Below are 20,838 nucleotides of genomic sequence, written 5' to 3' on the forward strand. Positions count from 1 at the left end.
GACCAACACAAAAAGTGCCCACTCTTCTTCAGAGCATCCTGGAAGTGTAAGGAGTTTGAACAATGTGAGCAAGACGTGCAGCTAGCGGTTGCATGTTTTTACTAGAGAGTTACAACAGCAGTGATGTTCTTCATTAACAGGATGCTGGCGTCAAGCCAGAAAGATATTCTGCCATACACACAGATGAGTAATATGGTATAAGAATTCCAGGGCTGGTGTGAAGCCAGGTATGAATGCTGTACAACACAATGACTGGCTGGGTCAGGTCAAACAGCACGTCCCTTTAGTTGTTCACAATGTGAAAAGTACTGACTGTATTGAACCAGCCGGTGCTTGAAAAATTCAAAACATTGTGTCCAAAATTAGATGTTATTAGGCGATTGGATACTACTTGTTGAACAATCTTGATTGCGCTAAGAATTGCGCTAAAAGCCAAGTGGCGATAATCAGTTAGATTCTCAGTGTGCCTTACCAATGTATACTAGCAGGCACATATAGTCACACACAGGGCCTGGTCCTTTGCAGATAGATGGAGCATGCCCATGCATTGCACAGTTGCCAACCAATCAACATTCTCTTTGCATGCAATATGATTATTGTTCCCTTTATTTTGGTTTATAGAATCATAAGGTCATAAAACCTTCCACTGCAGGAAGAGGCGATTTGACCCATCATGTCTGTGCCAGCCGTAAAACACTGATCCATCCTAATCCCATTTTCCAGCATTTGGTCAATAGCCTTATATGGTATGGCATTTCAAGTGCTCATCAACATGCTTCTTAAATATTGTGAAAGTTCCCAACTCTTCTCAGATGGGCCGACTCAATGGACCGAATGGCCTCCTTCTACACTGCAGGATTCTATGATTCAACTACACTCTTTTGCAGTGAGTACCGGATTCCCACCAGCCTCTGCGTGGAAAAAGCATTTCCTGCTGCATACCTTAAATATGTGCCCATGATTATTGTTCCCTCTGCTAAGCAGAAACGTGTCTCCTTATCTACCATATTGATATCCCTCATCATTTGAGTTCTGAAATCCCTCTCAGCCTTCTCTGCTCTGAGGAAAATAACCCCAGACCATTCAACGGTTGTTCATTGCTGAAGTGCTCCAGCCCAGGCAACATCCTGGCGCCCCTAAAAAAGTCACTATTCGTATCTGCTTCCAATACCTACCCCAGCAGCGAGTTTTTTGCACCCACCACTCTCTGTGTAAAACATTTGCCTCGAACATCTCATTTAAATCTTGCCCCTCGCACCTTAAACCTATGTTCCCTAGTAATTGACTCTTCCAACAATGGGAAAAAGCTTCTGACTATCCAGTCTGTCCAGGCGCCTCATAATCTTGCAGCCTTTTATCAGGTCACCCCTCAACCACCATCATTCGAGTGAGAACAAACCAAGTTCCTCCAACCTCTCCTCATGGCTAATGCCCTCCATACCAGGCAACCTCCTCATAAATATTTTCTATACCCTCTCCAAAGTCTCCACATCCTTCCGGTAGTTTGGTGGGGGAAGGGGGGAGGGTAGATGGGACCAAAGCAAAGGTGAATCAACTGAAGGGGAACTAGAAAGTAGGGCCAGCAAGACTCAGAGGAAGAGGAGGCAGGGTGTGGTTACTGATCAAAGAACGTTTTGTGGACTGAAGTGTGTTTGCTTCAATGCGAGAAGTGTAACAGGTAAGGCAGGTGAACTGAGAGCTTGGATTAGTACTAGGAATTATGACGTTGTTGCCATTACATAGACTTGATTAAGGGAAGGACAGGATTGGCAGCTTACCGTTCCAGGATATGGATGTTTCAGGTGGGATAGAGAGGGGATGTAAAATGGGTGGGTGAGTTGCACTATTGGTTAAGGAGAATATCTGGTTTGTGGGAGGATTTCAAGTGTAAGCTTATAGGAATTCAGGACCGACACATTCCTGTGAGGATGAAGGATAAGTCTGGCAAGTTTCGAGAAACTTTGATAACGAGAGATATTGTGAGCCTCGTCAAAAAGAAAAATGAAGCATTTGTCAAGGCTCGAGGCTAGGAGGCTGGGAATACATGAAGCAAGTGTGGAATATAGGGAAGTTGGAAAGAAACTTAACCAAAGAGGGCTAAAAGGGATTACAAAAAGTCATTGGCCAGCAGGATTAAGGAAGATGCCAAAGCATTATATACATATATAAAGAGCAAAAGGGTAGCCAGGAAGAGGGGTGGCCCACTCAAGAGCATGGGAATCAAGGGAATCTAAGCATGGAGCCAGAGGAAATGGATGAGATATTAAATGAGTATTTTGCACCAGTGCTCACCAAAGGGAAGGACTTGGTGGACGATGAGTCTGAGGAAGGGTGGGTAGATGGTTTGGGTCATGTTGACATCAAAAAGGAGGAGTTATTGGGGTTCTTAAGAAACATTAAGGTGGACAAGTCCCCAGGACGTGATGGGATATACGCCAGATACTGAGGGAGGCAAGGAAGGAAATTGCTCGGGCCTCGAGAGAATTTTTTGTATCCTCATTGACTGCAGGGGAGGTTCCAGAGAATTGGAGAACAGCCAATGTTTTTCCTTTGTCTCAGAAGGGTAGCAAGAATAATCCAGGTAATTACAGGCCGGTGAGCCTTACATCAGTAGTAGGGAAATTATTGGGGAGGATTCTTCAAGACAAGATTTACTCCCACTTGGAAATAGGTGGACATATTGCCGAGAGGCAACATGACTTTATGAAAAGGAGATCGTGTCTCACTAACTTGATCGAGTGTTTTGAGGAGTGACAAAGACGATTGATGAGGGTAAGACAGTGGATGTTGTCTACATGGACTTCAGTAAGGCCTTTGACAAGGTACCTCATGGCAGACTGGTACAGAAGATGAAGTCTCACGGGATCAGAGGTGAGCTGGCAAGATGGATACAGAACTGGCTCGGTCAAAGAAAGAAGTTTAACAACACCAGGTTAAAGTCCAACAGGTTTATTTGGTAGCAAAAGCCACACAAGCTTTCGGAGCTCTAAGCCCCTTCTTCAGGTGAGTGGGAATTCTGTTCACAAACAGAGCATATAAAGACACAAACTCAATTTAGATGAATAATGGTTGGAATGCGAATACTTACAGCTAATCAAGTCTTTAAGAAACAAAACAATGTGAGTGGAGAGAGCATCAAGACAGGCTAAAAAAGATGTGTATTGTCTCCAGACAAGACAGCCAGTGAAACTCTGCAGGTCTAGTCAACTGTGGGGGTTACAAATAGTGTGACATGAGCCCAATATCCCGGTTGAGGCCGTCCTCGTGTGTCCGCTCATGTTGTTTTGTTTCTTAAAGACTTGATTAGCTGTAAGTATTCGAATTCCCACTCACCTGAAGAAGGGGCTTAGAGCTCCGAAAGCTTGTGTGGCTTTTGCTACCAAATAAACCTGTTGGACTTTAACCTGGTGTTGTTAAACTTTTTACTGTGTTTACCCCAGTCCAACGCCGGCATCTCCACATCGGTCAAAGAAGACAGAGAGTAGCAGTGGAAGAGTGCGTTTCTAAATGGGGGGCTGTGACAAGTGACGTTCCTCAGGGATCAGTGCTGCGACTTTTGCTGTTTGTAATATATATATAAATGATTTGGAGGAAAATGTAACTGGTTTGATTAGTAAGTTTGCAGATGACACAAGGTTGGTGGAATTCTGGATAGCGATGAGGGCCGTCAGAGGATGCAGCAGGATATAGATTGGTTGGAGACTTAGGCAGAGAAATGGCAGATGGAATCCAATCCAGACAAATGTGAGGTAATGCATTTTGAAACGTCTAATACAGATGGTAAATATACAGCAAATGGCAGAACCCTTTAGAGTATTGATAGGCAGGGGGATCTGCGTGTACAGGTACACAGGTCACTGAAAGTGGCAATGCAGGTGGAGAAGGTAGTCAAGAAGGCATACAGCATGCTTGCGCTCATCGGCTGGGGCATTGAGTTTAAAGATTAGCAAGTCATGTTGCAGCTTTATAAAATTTTAGTTAGGCCGCCGTTGGAATATAGTGTTCAATTCTTTCTTTCTTAAGCCTTCCTTCTTTTCCTTATCGAATGCAATATATCCCTTGACATCCAGGGTTCTCTGAACTTGTTGGTTCCACCGTTTACCTTTACAAGAACATGTTGGCATCCTACTCCTTCTATTTCCATTCTGAATGATTCCAACTGCTCTGATGTGTATCTTCCTATAAGTAGCTCCTCCAAGTCAACTTGGGCCAGATCCTGTCTCCTCCTAATAAAATCAGCCTTCTCTCAGTTCAGGAACCTTATTTTCAGTCCATCCTTGTCCCTTTCCATAAGGACCTTAAATCTTACCGATTTATTGTCACTATAACCAATGTGCTCTTGCTCTGATACTATCTTGTGAGTTACCTTGATGAGTTCAAGATGAAAGGCTTCAGCTGCGTGTCCTTTTTCAACAATACTTCGTAATTTCTCTTCATGTTTCTTGATCATATAACTTTACAGTTTCTCTGTTCTCTTAGTTTTTCTGACTTATTTCAAAATAGTTCCATATTCCCTGTTATCATCATCCCAATTGTTTTCAATGCACTAAGTATTCACCTCTTTTGACAGTTTCAATTTTCCCTGATGCTTTTCATCTCTTTTGTTTCAATCCTGTCTATTGTTTTCTGTAAGCCCTTAGATAGATGCATGGTACTTTCGCTCTATTGACTACTCGATAAAATGTTTCCCATGGCTGTACGTTTTGGAATAGATTGGGTAATAACTTGGTGAAGTATTTCCATTCTGTCTACAAGTCTGACCCTGAGCTTTTGTTCGCTTGCCATTTGATTCTTGGTATCAGTCTGACTTCTCTGAACTTCAGTAAGAAGTCTCACAACAACACGTTAAAGTCCAACAGGTTTAGTTGATAGCATGAGCTTTTGGGATGCTGCTCTTTCATCCTTCACCACTCATCTGATGAAGGAACAGCGTGAAGGGTGCTGCAGGGTGGCTCCAATCACCTGATGAAGGAGCTGAGCTCCGAAAGCTTTTGTTACCAAATAAACCTGTTGGATTTTAACCTGCTGTTGTGAGGCTTCTTACTGTGCCCACACCAGTCCAACGCCGGTATCTCCACATCATTCTAGGAACTTAGCCTCCTCCATTTTTCTAATAAGTTCAACTGAACCTCGAGGAGCAGCAACTCATCTATTTGTTTGACTTTTTCCGGCCTTCTGGACTGAACATCAAGTTGAGAAATTTCAGATGATTATGACTGCTTCCATTTTTTTAGGGCAGCAGCAAGGTTAACATATATTTCTGCAGTTTTTATCAAAAGCATTGTTTAATTTTAGCAAACTAGTAAATCGCAAAAATGTCGGGGACGATTATATTTTTTCTTGGGCGTTAACAAAAAAAGCCTAAAATTCTAGGCACATGAAATAAGTGCAGAGAAAGTTGTAAGCAGATGAAGATGCATCTGTATGTAGAAGTTAATCAGTATGCCTGTCTATCTGACGGTGCCTTCCTTTTCTTGCTTTTATCTTTTACCCTTAAGGCGTTAACTTGTGTGATCTGCTCACCTCGCGTAATGCAGCGGACCAGTTGTTATTCAGCTTTGCGCTCTGCGATGAAACATACATTGCGTTCCTCCCAGGAGTTCCAGGCATTTGCGGACTGAGAAACATTTCAGCTGGTTCTGGCGCTGAGCGAATTTTATAACGGTAGGTGCCTGAAAGTGAGCCATTTCCACGAACCTCGAGGATATTTGGAATTAAATTGGAATCCGGAACAATTTGAACATTGAAATTTGAGTTCTGATACTCTAATTCTCTGCTGCAGCAACAACTAGTGAGAGAACAAATCCGACCAGAAGAGGGACCTCTGCCCGTTGGGCATATAGCCACAACAAGCACAATTATTACGACCAGCAAAACAAGGGATGTTGCTCCCAAAGAAATTATTATATAAAAGGTTAATCTCTGTGAATCTTGGGAATCCTTGTGGGGTTCACTAAAATCCGCTTGAATGTTTACATTTTCCTCGACTATTGTCAAAGTGATAGTGGCCGTGGCGGAGAGAGCTGGATATCCATTGTCTTTCACTTGGATAAGTAGCCTTTGCATGCTGGCATCGGCATCTTTAAATCGTCGAACACTTCTCACTTCCCCCGAATTGTGTGAAACGGCAAAGAGACCTGGATCACTGGATTGCAAAACTTGATATAATAGTCGACCATTCTGACCTGAATCAGCATCCGAAGCAATGATCTTTGTAGCCAAATATCCTGGGTTTGCAGAGCGAGGCACACTTGTATTGGCATGCTTTCTTGATCCAGGCGATATTATAACTGGAGGATTATCGTTTTGATCAAGGATAATCACATTCACAGCAACATTGCTTGAAAGCAATGGCAATCCAGCATCTTGAGCTTGAACATGGAGCTGAAAACTTTTAAGCTGTTCGTAATCAAATTGACGCTTTGAATAGATGGTGCCATTTTCTGGGTTAATATAGACATATGAAGACACCGGCAACGCCTGAATCTGGTTCTGTAACATTGTGTAAGACACTTGTGAATTTTGGCCTATGTCAGGATCGAAAGCTGTCACTGACCCAATAGAACTCCCAGGGACATTGTTTTCTGTCATGTAAAATTTATATGAATTCTGTGTAAACCGCGGCGCATTGTCATTTATATCTGAAATTTGCACAACGATTGCTTTGTTGGTGGCTAAGGGAGGAAATCCACGGTCCTTACACGTGACAGTGATTTTATATTGAGGAGCGCTTTCCCGGTCAAGGACATTATTTGTGATGAGTCTATATGAATTTTTAAAAGAAGATTTCAGATCAAAGGGGACGTTTGGAGAGATTGAGCAATCCGTATACGCGTTGTTATTGAAATCTTGGTCTGTAACGCCAATCAATGCTATCAGCGTACCAATCGGAGCATCTTCAGTAATTGCATGCGAAATTGAATTCAACATCAAATCTGGAGGATTGTCATTGACATCTTTGATCTCCACTCGCACATTGCAGTGCGCAGATAATGGTGGCGAACTACGGTCCTTAGCTTCCACATCAATCTCATAAATACGAGCTTCCTCAAAATCCAATATACCCTTTACCTGGATCTCCCCGGACGTTGAATTAATCCGAAATATTTTAGGTATGCTTTCCTCATTGTAACTACCGAACGAGTAGACCACCTCACCATTAGGACCCTCGTCCATATCAGTAGCATTAAGGTTAATCACCAAAGTGCCCAGTGGAACGTTTTCCATTAGACTGACAGTGTATAACGACTGCCGGAAAACCGGCGCATTATCATTAGTGTCCAAGATAGTAATGGTTATATGCGCGGTACCTGTCCTTTCCGGAGATCCACTGTCAAACGCCGTCAGCAATAAACGATGTTTTGTTTGTTTTTCTCGGTCGAGAGTGCTCTCCAAGACTAATTCGGGCAATTTCCATTTTCGACGACTCTGCACGTCTAAAATAAAATGGTCATTTGGAGAGAGCTGGTATGTGCGGATAGAATTGTTTCCTCCGTCAAGATCATGTGCGTGTTCTAAGCGAAAGCGCGCTCCAGGCATCGCTGATTCTGCAATTTCCAAACGAATTTCACTGTTCGGAAAACTTGGAGAATTATCATTAATATCCAGAATCTCAATCTCCACGCGGTATTGCTCCACAGGATTTTCAACTACTGCTTCCAAAGACAATAAACAGGTAACACTTTGTCCACAGAGTTGTTCCCTGTCTATTCTTTTATTCACAAATAAAATTCCACTCATGCGATTTACATCCAGATATTGCAATGGCAAGGCAGACACCATTCTGAATCTACGGCGTGATAGTTCTTCCACGGTCAAACCCAAATCTTTGCCGATATCTCCCACGAAGGCACCGTGTTCCAGTTCTTCGGGAATGGAGTAATGAATCTGCCCGGAAACCAGATTCCAGGCACAAAGCAGAAAGATGGATGATATAAGCACCGAGCGACTGCCTGGTTTCGTCATTTCTTTTTCAGGTATGATTGTTCCAAACCTTACAAATTCTTCTGGCTGATAGTGTTCTGCATCGTACCCCAAGTAAATTGTTCAATATGGAAAATTAGATGAAACACGGAGAGGCCTTGTGAGGAGGTGACTCGCCTTGTTCGTATAAACATCATCATTCCTTCTGCTTCCTTCGACGGATGTTGGGGGATGGGCCATAGATGGGTGGTGGATCCCGAGCCGTATTTCATCTCCTTATTGGTAGACAGCGACACAAAGAGTCTCGGCCTATAACTGCACTGAGAAAAAACAAAAGCTGAACTACATTGAAAATAATAACATTATGACTTTTTGGTTATTTTTCTCACAGATCATGAATGTATTTTGCAATGGAGTTATTGCATAGCCATTCCTACGAAGTTCTATTCATTTTAGCGAAAGGAAATAGATAAATGACAGGAATAATTCAAATTATTTATGCGACTTACATAGCATATCTTAAAACTTACCTCGTACAAATTCCAGACGAATTAATAGCATGTCCCTCATTTAAAGAGCTATCTATTCAAATGGCGAGTATATTTCACCACCAGAAAATAAAAGTCAAGGTCAAGTTCAACATTTTCTTCACTTTTGCTCGAAAGACAGATTAAACCTGTAATTATTTTCGAGTTTGTTTCAAACAGTTATGTTGTTAATATTTTAAAATGCATTTTCACCTGTAATTAGATACATATTAATGTCGACCTGAGGGTGAGGAGAATCACTAGAAAATCGAACCTGTAATATGGCAGACGGTTTCAAATGCAGTTGAGATATGTCTGTGATATGTCAGTTATATCTGTGCTATATCAGTTGTGATATAATATCAGTCTCGTGGAATTAACGTATCCTAATCAAACTTCACAGAATTATAGACAAGTTCAAATGTAAAACGTTACATTTGAAAACATGAAGCATTAAATCATTACAACTAAATAGTTCACAGTATGTGGTGAAGTATGATGACAACTTTAGTATATTAATCTTAAAACATATATATTTCACGTATTTCTTGTATTGATATGTTCGATGCACTTCATTGTCAACTTTTCTTTTCAATTATAATTTCCAACGTTCAAATTGCCACTGTAAACTTTCCACGTTGTAATTACACTAGACATCCCGAGGTAGCGCCATAGTGGTTCAGTTGAGCAACTCAGCTCCTGTCCAGAATGGTAGATAAACTGTTATACTCCAAAAATGTCTATCTGTCATTTACCCCCCATTTTAATATTTAATTCCAAATAATGAAATTTTAAAAAAACGTGTAGTACCAGAGTAAGGGTACATTTTAATGACTCTAAATGACAGTGAATTGTATCTGTCCATCTTAGTTCTATGATCCCTGATCTATATTCCAATTTTAAGGTAGAATCATTTTGTCTTAAATCCCACGTGCAAAGATAAAGTTATTTATAATAAACTCGCTAGACGCGTACCAAAGATGCAGATTCAGTCAAGTTTGGGTGACCAAGTTTTACACGAGGACAAGCTTGTTGTAAAAGCTGAAAACACACAAATATTCCAAAATAGCTTGTTACTGAGTACAAAAACGTTTTTGCTTGACTGTACATGCCATTTCTCGTCATATAAGATGAAAACAATTGTTACAAGTTTTTTCAAAAATATATCAAGACCAGAAGAAGAGTGCTGAAAGCCTAAGTTTTCTTTTCCCTCCAAATTACTGAAGAAATTAGATAGAATATAACTTGCAGTATTTCGAATGATCATGGTCGTGCAATATATGTGTAGAAAGTCTTTAATTCTTTAATTCTGTGCAGAACTAAATCTGAGTTAACACAGATATAGAACATAGAAAAAATACAGCACAAACAGGCCCTTCGGCCCACAAGTTGCACCGGTCATGTCCCTACCTACCTAAACTTATATATAGGCTTACCTATAACCCTCAATCGTATTAAGTCCCATGTACTCATCCAGAAGTCTCTTAAAATACCCTATCGAGTTTGCCTCCACCACCACTGACGGCAGCCGATTCCACTCACCCATCACCCTCTGAGTGAAAAACTTACCCCTGACATCTCCTCTGTACCTACTCCCCAGCACCTTAAACCTGTGTCCTCTCGTAGCAGCCATTTCAGCCCTGGGAAAAAGCCTCCGAGAATCCACCCGATGGATCAATCCTACATTTTACGCATTTTACGCATTTTACGATGGACAATCCTACATTTTACGCATTTTAAAATTCGACTCTATTATCTCGCTGTGCTTCATCAATCTGACACAACATTTCAGGATAGGATCAAGTAGGAGGTAAGATAGGAGGAGGAAGTGGAACCAGATACGATAATGACTCTTAAGGGGCGTCTTGACAAATACATGAATAGGATGGGAATAGAGAGATATGGCGCCCGGAACGGTAGGGGTTTTAGTTCAGTCGGGCAGCATGGTCGGTTCAAGCTTGGAGAGCCGAAGGGCCTGTTCCTGTGCTGTAATTTTCTTTGTTCTTTGTTCTTTGTAAATTATGTTTCTAAATATTAACTAGTTTGTTTTAAGCAAATCTATCCAAACTATATTGAAATATAGCAATATCTGCGCAACAATCTTGTTCTGGTTATCACATTTGTTGTCACAACTTTTTGTCCTCTTTTACGCTCTAAATTGTATTTGCATATTTTAAAAAAGCAAGTTGATCCATGCTATATTTACAACATCCTGTCAGTGAGTTAGCTAGAGTTTCAGTTTTGTCAATATGGAACCAGCACCCATGTTGGATTGGGACAAAGTATCCTCATCACACTAAGGACTCTCGCGAAAACCATGTAAAGCAGTAACACCGTGGTAAGTGGGATAAATTCAGAAACAATATAGCTGATCAAAATTGCGCTTCCATGCGCCATGGCAAGCCATCAACAACAGAATTGTACGATACAATTACTGCCGCAATATCCTGCATTGTTCAACCATAACATCGAAATAGCGCACCAACCCTAGTTCGAAGAGGACTGCAGAAATGCATGCCAGCAGCAGCATAATAGCTAAATATGAACAGAAAGCCTCTTTACGTTATAACATATGATTGCATGAATGTTCAACAGAGCAAAAAGCATGCTCAATGACATGACAATCCTCAATGACATTCCCACAACTAATGTTTCAGATTAAATATCTGCTGTACTTCCACATCAAGTCATGAATGGCGGTGCGCAATTACACAGCATTTCCATTGACAATGACGCAGTGGCCGAGCTTGTCAGTGTACAAAATAAGGCTGATTCATTTGCAACCACATGTATGCAGGATTGCAGAACAGCTATCAATTCCAGTCTCCTCCTGAGGTTGCCAGAATGAAAGATGCCATACGTTAACCAATTAGATTCACTCCATCTGATATCAAGAAATAGTTGAATGCACCTGTTCCCAATTCCCAGCTGCAATGCGGACGTTTGTACACCAGAACTATCTGCACCAAGCCGTTCAAGCACACTTACTTGAACCCTCTTCACTGACACCAGTGCTTCTTCGAATACACTCTTGTGTTTGTCCAGAAGGCGCTGTAGTTGTGCTTTGGCATCGACCAGTCTGTTGACAGCATTTCAGTTCAGTGTTATCTTCTCCAAACATGACCTCCTAAATAGAGTTGGAAAATTACCATGGAACGCGGAATGCATGGAGGGGCAACTCCACTGTTTGTCTACTTATCTCTACATTGACCATGATGTAATCTTTTAATGTCACGATCTCTTCCTTGTATGTCATTAAAATCACATCAGCTCGTTATAAAGGAAGACTTTCGAGCTTTGGTTGCCATGTAGTCTCAGGAATTAAAGATACAGCAGCACCAGTATCACCGTCCATCCTAATAGATTGTCCATTTAACTTCAGAATCACACAGAATCTATCTGATGCATCCAAAATGGATAAGACGTTCAGTTGGAGCTCTTCATCATATTTCTGGCCATTCTCTTCTTCACAGTATTAATCCCTTTTTTCAATGTTGCTGATTATATTTATAGAATGCAATTTGTTCTGCTTGAAGATACCCAGATTCTTCTTCTGAATATTCTTCTCAGGGGAAGCTGATCTATCCCATCAAGCTTTGGCAATGTTACCCATTTTGCCACAATTCTTGAATTTGCTATCTTTGCTCCAGCATTCACTCACTGAAAGGCCCATTTTGGCACATATGCGAGGTGCTTGTTACTTTTATGAGTTCTTATGGGCAGTTCACAACTTGTGGGTCTTCATTTCTGCACAAAATTGTGAATCCTCTTTGCAACGAGTTCCATGGACACTGCAATGTTTACTGATGTCTTTAAAGTCAGAGCATGTTTAGCAAGCAATCTTCTTTGGATAGCCTAATTTTGGAGAACAAAATGTAGATGATCTCGAACAGCATCTTCTAATGACTCACCGAACTCATAATGTTGTGCCTGCCCTTTTAAGTGTGCCACAACATGAGCAATGCTTTTGCCTTCCACATAATTCCTTCGGTGGAATCTTCCACGATGATCATTGGCTTTGCAGAGTTCTTTTCTTCAAGGATCATTGTCAAGTTAATGTAAGCTTTAGTTCCTGGTTTTGCTGTGTGAACCAATCTCCAGAACACAATGACGGTTTTACTGCATATCGTACTTCTCTCTCAAAGGCTCCTGAGTCTTTTGGAATTCTCTTTCACAAAACGAAGTCGCGGCAGAGTCTTTGAATATTTTCAGGTAGAGGTACATAAATTGTTGTTGAGTGAGGGGTGAAAGGCTATCGTAGGTACACTGGGATGAGGCTACAATTAGATCAACCATGACTTTTAAATGGTGGGGTGGGCTCGAAGGCCAGAATGGGTTACTCCTTCTCCTAATTCGTATCCCATTAACTGGAAAAAATATTCAGGGCACAAAATGCAGGGGTATTCTAATCAGGTCAATTACCATCCTTCCAACCTACTTACAATCATTAGAAAAAGATAGAATGCCCCACTGAGAGTTGTATCAAACTACCAATGCCTACTCCATCAGAACAACGTGGCTCCAGCCCTCTTTGCAGCAAACAAGAACAAGAGACCAAAATTCCAGAGTCATGATAAGAGTGACTGCTTTTGACCTGAAAGCAGCCTTTGGTATCAAGGAGCCCTCGCATTATTTAAGTTAATGACAAACTTCACTGGCTTGCGTTATGGCTGTTCAAACGGTTGTCGTCATTGGAAACATCTCAACCCCAGAACGTCACCGCAGCAGTTCTTCAGGGCATTTCCCTAGACCCAACCATGCTAAATTGCTTCATCAGTGACCTTCCACAGGAACAAAATAAAATACAATAACAAAAGAGGTCAAATATAATGAATGAACACTTCATCTTAAGGTCAGAAATAAGGATGTTTGTTAATGATTGTACAATACACAGGTAACACAACAGTCCATGCCTGCATGCAACATGCTTTGGGTAACATTTAGATTTCAGTTGACAATTCGCAAGTAACGTTCAAGCCAGAAAATTGATTAGCAATGATCACCCCAAACAGAGAGGCGAAGCATCTTTGCTTCACTTTTAACAGAGATCACCATTATTACATCCCCCAGAATCAACATCATGAGTGTCACCATTTTGTCCAAAATTTAACTGGGGGAGCCACATAAATGTTTTGGCTCTAAGACAATGTCAGAGACTATGTATTCTGAGGGACGTAACACACCTTCTGATTCCCTAAATCTTTTTATAAAGCATATCTACAAATCACAAGTCAGGTGTAGAATGGAATGCCCTCCTGCTAAATAGATGTTAATAAATATTTCTGACCACTACCTCCTAAAAGATACGGTAAATGAGCATTACGTACAATGCTTCCAATTAAAATACACTACATCTGGCCTTCTTCACTCTCTTAGCTCCTTTTGGCACTTTCAGTTTTCAATCATTTACAGGAAGAAAAGTTGTCGCGAGTAGATGAAATACTATTGCAGAATATTTAATTAAATTGTCTCAAATACAAGTGGGTCAAAATGGTAACGAACTTAACACGATTAAGTTGGAAAAATAAGTCAGATATTGAGGTATATCAGCACCTGATCGTTAACTCCGACTCGTCGAATTGCTCTGCATCGGCGCAAATTCTATTTCTCAGCTGTATTGGCTTTGTTTCAATGCATACCACTTACCTCATTGATGTTATGAGGCCAGTCATTGGTTACTTTCCCATCACATTCAGATACAGCTGTTCTCTTGTTCCTCCCGCTGGTACCTGATGTTGTTGGACTGAAGGGTGTAAAAACCATGAGCTCAGTTGTAGATCGTGGCGCCGAATGAACTCTATATTGGTATGCATCTGGAAAGGATCCATTCCCCCGTACCTCCAGGGCATTTGCAACAACTTTATGATCAGGCACAATCTGCAGGTTGATGTTCGACTGTTGGAATTTGTCGTTGGTTTCCAGCTCACTGACGCAGCAACATTTCACAAAGGAGCAACTCTTGGAATATGCTGGGCGTTTGCAAACTGGCCAGATGAGGACCACGAGGGCAATTATCACAACTAAAAGTATGAGCGATATCACTCCCAAAGGTATGACTATATGAAACGCTAAATCAGAAGAACTTTGTAAACCCCTGCGCGGTTTACCGAACTCTGAGCGAATTTCTGCGCCCTGTTCGGCTAATATAAGTGTAACAGTAGCCGTGGCTGACAGCGGCGGATGTCCATTGTCTCTCACTCGTAACAAAAGTAATTGAGTCGTGGCATCGCTGTCCTTAAAATAACGAGCTGTTCGAACTTCGCCTGAATTATGAGACACTGTAAACAGACTGGGGTCAGTGGCTTGCAAAATCTGATAGAAAAGCCGTGCATTTTGTCCAGAATCAGCATCGGATGCAATTATCTTGGTCGCCAGATAGCGCGGAGTTGCAGACCGAGGTACAGGTGTCGCGCTAAAATTCCTTGAATCGGGTGATTGTACTACAGGAGGGTTGTCATTCTGATCAAGGATAACCACATTAGCAGTAACATTATTGGAAAGTAATGGAATCCCAGCATCTTGAGCTTGAATGTGGACCTGAAAACTTTTAATTTGCTCGTAATCAAATATCCGCTGCGAATAAAGGACACCATTTTCGGAATTAATGGAGATGTATGAAGTAATTGGCGTCCCCTGTATCTGGGTGTCCTGAATAGAGTAAGAAAGATGGGAATTCTGATCCATGTCAGCGTCAAAGGCTGTCACTGTCCCAATGGAATTGCCGGGCGCATTGTTTTCCATGACATATATCGTGTATGAAGACTCCGGGAAGCTCGGTGCATTGTCGTTTATATCGGTAATACGCACAACTATAGACGTGTTGGCAATAAGTGAAGGGTTCCCACGATCATTGCACTTGACAGTTATTTTATATTCAGGGACATATTCACGGTCCAATAGATCATTTGACAGCAACCTGTAAGAATTCTTAAAGGACGATTTGAGAACAAAAGGGAGGTTTGGAGAGATCTGGCAGTCAACATGTCCGTTTTCATGGGAATCCCTGTCCCTCACATTGATTAAAGCGATCAACGTTCCTCTCGAAGCACCCTCACGTATTACTTTAGCAACAGAATTAAGGGTGATATTAGGAGCGTTGTCGTTCACATCGTTGACGTTCACCTGGACTGTACAGTCTGTGGACAACGGATGTGAACCTTTATCCTTGGCTTCCACATAAATATCATAATGATTTGCGTTTTCAAAGTCCAATATTCCCTTTAAACTTACTTCACCCGAAATGGGGTCGATACTAAACATTCCACGGACTCTCTCATCATTATAGCTGCTAAAAGAATAAACTATGTCATTATTGGAACCTTCATCTAAATCAGTCGCGTTAAGTTTGATCACCAAAGTGCGCGATGGCGCGTCTTCCATGAGAGTAACGGAGTACAACGACTGCTCGAAACCCGGTGCATTATCATTAGTGTCTAAGACTGTAATAGATATATGGGTGGTACCGGTCCTCTGTGGAGATCCGCCGTCAAGAGCTGTAAGCAATAACCGGTGCTGGAATTGTTTTTCTCGGTCCAAAGTCTTCTCCAGCAACAATTCAGGCAATTTCGTTTCTCCGCGAACCTGCACATCTAAAAGGAAATGTTTATTCGGAGTCAATTCGTACGTGCGAAGTGAATTGACTTGCGCATCCGGGTCGTGCGCGCCCTGCAGCAGAAAGCGCGCTCCTGGTGTTGCAGATTCAGCAATTTCCAAATGGATTTCAGTAACCGGGAATTTTGGAGAATTGTCATTTATATCCAGAATTTCGATCTCGGCACGATACTGGTCTACAGGATTTTCAATTACCATTTCTAAAAGCAATAAACAGGTTATGGTCTGCCCACAGAGCTGCTCTCTGTCTATTCTCCTTTCCACAAATAAGATTCCATTCTTTAGATTTACATCCAGATATTGTGCTGGTGAATCAGAAACAATCCTGAATTTACGGCGTGATAATTCTTCCACGTTCAATCCCAAATCTTCTGCGATTTTTCCTACGAATGCACCCCGCTCCTGTTCTTCGGGAATGGAGTAACGGATCTGCCCCGAAGCCAGAGTCCAGACACAAAGCACAAAGATGGACGATATCGCCGGCATGCTCAGTATCCATTGACTGTCTGATCGTGACATTTCTTCTGCAGAATAAATGTGTTCGAAGTGCATGAATGAAACTGTTGACCGATACTTTGCATTATCACGTTATTCACGACAAGCTTTGAGAAAGTGGAGGTGCAGCGGATGAGATGCTGCGTTTGGTTTACGTAAGCGCTACTGATGCGTTTACATCCTCCCTTTGATGTGACAGGATGTGTGGTGGATTACTGGCCAGATTTCTTCACCTTATTGGTAGACAGCGACACAAAGTGTCTTAGCCTACAACTACATGAGATTACATTAAAGTCAAACTTCAATAAAAAATATCAAAACTGGGCGCTGAATCTTTCTATAACTGAATGTACTTCGTCTTCTTTGCTTTACTAAAGTGAAAACAAATTCTACCTCTATTCCAAAATTCTATTGCAACAGGATTTGACTCCAGGTATGAATCCCATATGCCCAAGCAGAAAATATTCCATAGGCACATTAGTTTAATAATTTCAACATAGCTGCAGAATTACAAATATAAGCAGATATTTCCAGAATAATTCGTCGTTATTTAATACACTTCCAGGACTTACGAAGGTTTAAGGAAAATTCTGATAATGTTTCATCTGTTCTCAATTGTGATGACCAGAACCTGAAGGAATATACATCTTGTTGCTTCACCAGAGCTTTATACAAGTTCGTCATAGCTTTCCTGCTTTCGGAAGGAAACATCTGTTTATGAAACCCTAAATTCCATATGTTTTGCTGCTACTCTCCAAAAATATCTTGCACCTTCAAAGATTTATGCACCCGAATCCCTCGGTCACATTTCCCCTTTAAACTCGTGAGAACTATGCTATTCCTGGTTATCCCACCTGCCAACCCGCATCTCCTCACACTTCTCTCTAATAAATTCCATCTACTACTTTCCTGCCCATTCTGCCAGGCTTTCTATATCTCCAACTCTCCTTCCATCTGAAAAACAACTATTTCTCACGACTGGTGATATTTTGGAGCCATTGTTTATCCAAGCTGACGCTGACCATCTTATTCAATATGCTGCAATATGAGTAAGCAACATTTTACTTTATCAAACATTTATCTGAAAATCCATATAGGCAGCATCCAATTATTCTTCAATGTTTTTTGCAATTTCATCAACTTCATGTTGATAACTGCAGTTATCTGGTCTCCACATTCACCAAACGTTTGTCACTTGTTGCAACAATCGCGTGCCTTGCAAAATTTGCAGTTGTTCTGCCCACGCAGAGTAAAAGACGGAACCAACAGCAACCTGACAGAGAAAAACAAATTATGACTCTGCAAAGCTTCTGTCGTCAGTGCACTGTTCCCGAGTAGTAAGACTTGCACAACGTGTGCTGGGTGGATAGTTGGTGGATATTAGTACAACAACTAGGAGACAGTCACCAATGACTGGTCCTCCTGAGCCTGAATATTCAGAGTGGTATTGGAGAGGAGAGGAACAACGGAAAGTTCAGCTGGCTGGTTAGGAGGTTCAGAGAAAACAGAGAACAGCGAATCCTTCACCTTGTCAGTCTAATATGTTCCTTTCAGCAAATGTTGCAGAAGCTGTCATGACAGAGTGCGGCTTCTTATCTACAATTGGGGCTGTTTAGTATAGAATGGACGTAATCTAACATTTCACGAGGTGGAAGGCTACGACATTGAGTATATAGATTGATATCATATGCATAGCCAGATGCAGAATTGTAAAGACAATTCGAAAAGTTGTTTTCATACTCAAGTTAAGTCTGAAAATACAATTAATATTCCTTTTATTGATTTCATATGTACATAACATTTTATAGTATTTTCACATCTCAATTTTGTTTGGAGCTCGCTTGAACAGTAAAGGCCCTATCCTCTACCAGCCTTTTCCAATGCACTGGTGTCAATGACCAATTCGACTATTTTGCTGTTAATCAAGTATATATGCCACATTGTTGCATTACCACGTTATTTTTGATAGCGAATATCATCTTCACTTAATTCCAATCAATTGAATCTTTTCTGAATTCGTTATATCCTTTTCATTACACGCACTGCTACAAACTTGCGTCTGCATCGATAGCTACTCATTTTACATAAGCATTTTGGTTATTGATAACTATATTACACTATCTACATTGCATGATGGCATGAACGTAGGAATATCTATCTAATGTCTGCCTGTCTGCGGCACGGTGGTGGCACGGTGGTACAGTGGTTAGCACTGCTGCCTCATCGTGCCAGGTTCGATTCGGGTTCGATTCCCGACTTGGGTCACTCTCTGTGTGGAGTTTGCACATTCTCCCCGTGTCTGCGTGGGTTTCCTCCGTGTGCTTCAGTTTCCTCCCACAGTCCAAAGATGTGCGGGTTAGGTGGATTGGCCATGCTAAATTGCCCCTTAGTGTCAGGGGGAATAGCTAGGGTAAATGCATGGGGTTATGGGATAGGGCCTGGGTGGGATTGTGGTCGGTGCAGACCCGATGGGCCGAATGGCCTTCTTCTGAACTGTATAATTCTATGATTCTGGCTGCCGTCCGTTTTTCCATCCAGCCATCTAATATGTATGCATATACTATGTAGAGGTTATTCTTCATTCTCTCCACTCGTCTGAATAGTAAGTTGCCCTGTTGCTCGGAATTGTGATGGTACAGAGGAATAAGCTCAGTGCGACCAGAACAACTAGCCTTGCCCAAAAATTGCCAACCTATTCAGAGCATTCAAATCTTGAACAGAGTATACAGCTCGCAGTCAATTCTTTCCCTCTGAATTTTCTTGTCCTTTTGCCGTTAAAAAACACGTTGTTTTCTCACATAAGGACATAAGAACATAAGAAATAGGAGCAGGAGTAGGCCATCTAGCCCCTCGAGCCTGCCCCGCCATTCAATAAGATCATGGCTGATCTGACGTGGATCAGTACCACTTACCCGCCTGATCCCCATAACCCTTAATTCCCTTACCGATCAGGAATCCATCCATCCGCGCTTTAAACATATTCAGCGAGGTAGCCTCCACCACCTCAGTGGGCAGAGAATTCCAGAGATTCACCACCCTCTGGGAGAAGAAGTTCCTCCTCAACTCTGTCTTAAACCGACCCCCCTTTATTTTGAGGCTGTGTCCTCTAGTTTTAACTTCCTTACAAAGTGGAAAGAATCTCTCCGCCTCCACCCTATCCAGCCCCCGCATTATCTTATAAGTCTCCATAAGATCCCCCCTCATCCTTCTAAACTCCAACGAGTACAAACCAAATCTCCTCAGCCTCTCCTCATAATCCAAACCCCTCATCTCCGGTATCAACCTGGTGAACCTTCTCTGCACTCCCTCCAATGCCAATATATCCTTCTACATGTTTTACTGCGTGTGCTCTGATCTATTAAAACAGCTTTCATTGATTAAACATCCTGTCCCCCTTCGTACAGATTAACAATGGTGAAAGGGTTTGCTAAAACAATACTGTCACGTGAAGTCCTGAAAAGCCATCAAACTGTCAATTTGCCCGTTGTGTACATTGTTAGAGAATTTACAGCTTCTTAGGAAACTGTCACCTTGGTGGCTCCATTTCTCAAGTCGTGCAAATACAACGGGTTTCAAAATAATTATTAACTATTATCCGTTTTGCCAACAAGTGTTTCTGCAAAATTGTTAGAACTTAGGAAACATAATAACCACTGAATATTTTGTTCAGTTACTCTTGATTTTAGGGCATATAATCTGCTCCAAAATATTTTTAAAATGCGTTTTGACTATGGGAATGGAATGCAATGTATTAAGTGTTGTAGGCTACCAAAATAATTGACATGATACTAGTGCTATTGTGTGTCAAACTCTGCCTTTTGCGAAGGAAAACTCTGTGTTTCTGAGATATTCTGGCTGACGGGCAGAAGAATGAGAATCGGGATACATGTTTTTTTCTGGATGGCAAAAAGTAACTAGTGGGGTGCCATATGGTTCGGTGCTTGGGCCCCAGCTATTTACAATCTATATTAACGACTTGGATACAGGACTAGAAAGGTCTACAGCCAAATTCAAAGAACAAACAAAGAACAATACAGCACAGGAACAGGCCCTTCGGCCCTCCAAGCTCGTGCCGCTCCCTGGTCCAAACTAGACCATTCTTTTGTATCCCTCCATTCCCACTCCGTTCATATGGCTATCTAGATAAGTCTTAAACGTTCCCAGTGTGTCCGCCTCCACCACCTTGCCTGGCAGCGCATTCCAGGCCCGCACCACCCTCTGTGTAAAATATGTCCTTCTGATATCTGTGTTAAACCTCCCCCTCCCCCTTCACCTTGAACCT

General features: G+C 41.7%; 2 pseudogenes; both read right to left on the reverse strand.

The window, feature by feature from the left end:
* Positions 1-5,493: 5,493 nt before the first annotated feature.
* Positions 5,494-7,965, reverse strand: LOC144505593 (protocadherin gamma-C5 pseudogene; annotated as a pseudogene).
* Positions 7,966-9,713: 1,748 nt separating this feature from the next.
* On the reverse strand, positions 9,714-16,547 carry LOC144505594 (protocadherin alpha-C2 pseudogene; annotated as a pseudogene).
* Positions 16,548-20,838: the final 4,291 nt, after the last annotated feature.

The sequence above is a fragment of the Mustelus asterias genome, chromosome 16 (assembly GCF_964213995.1).
Source record: "Mustelus asterias chromosome 16, sMusAst1.hap1.1, whole genome shotgun sequence".
Taxonomy (NCBI): Eukaryota; Metazoa; Chordata; class Chondrichthyes; order Carcharhiniformes; family Triakidae; genus Mustelus; species Mustelus asterias.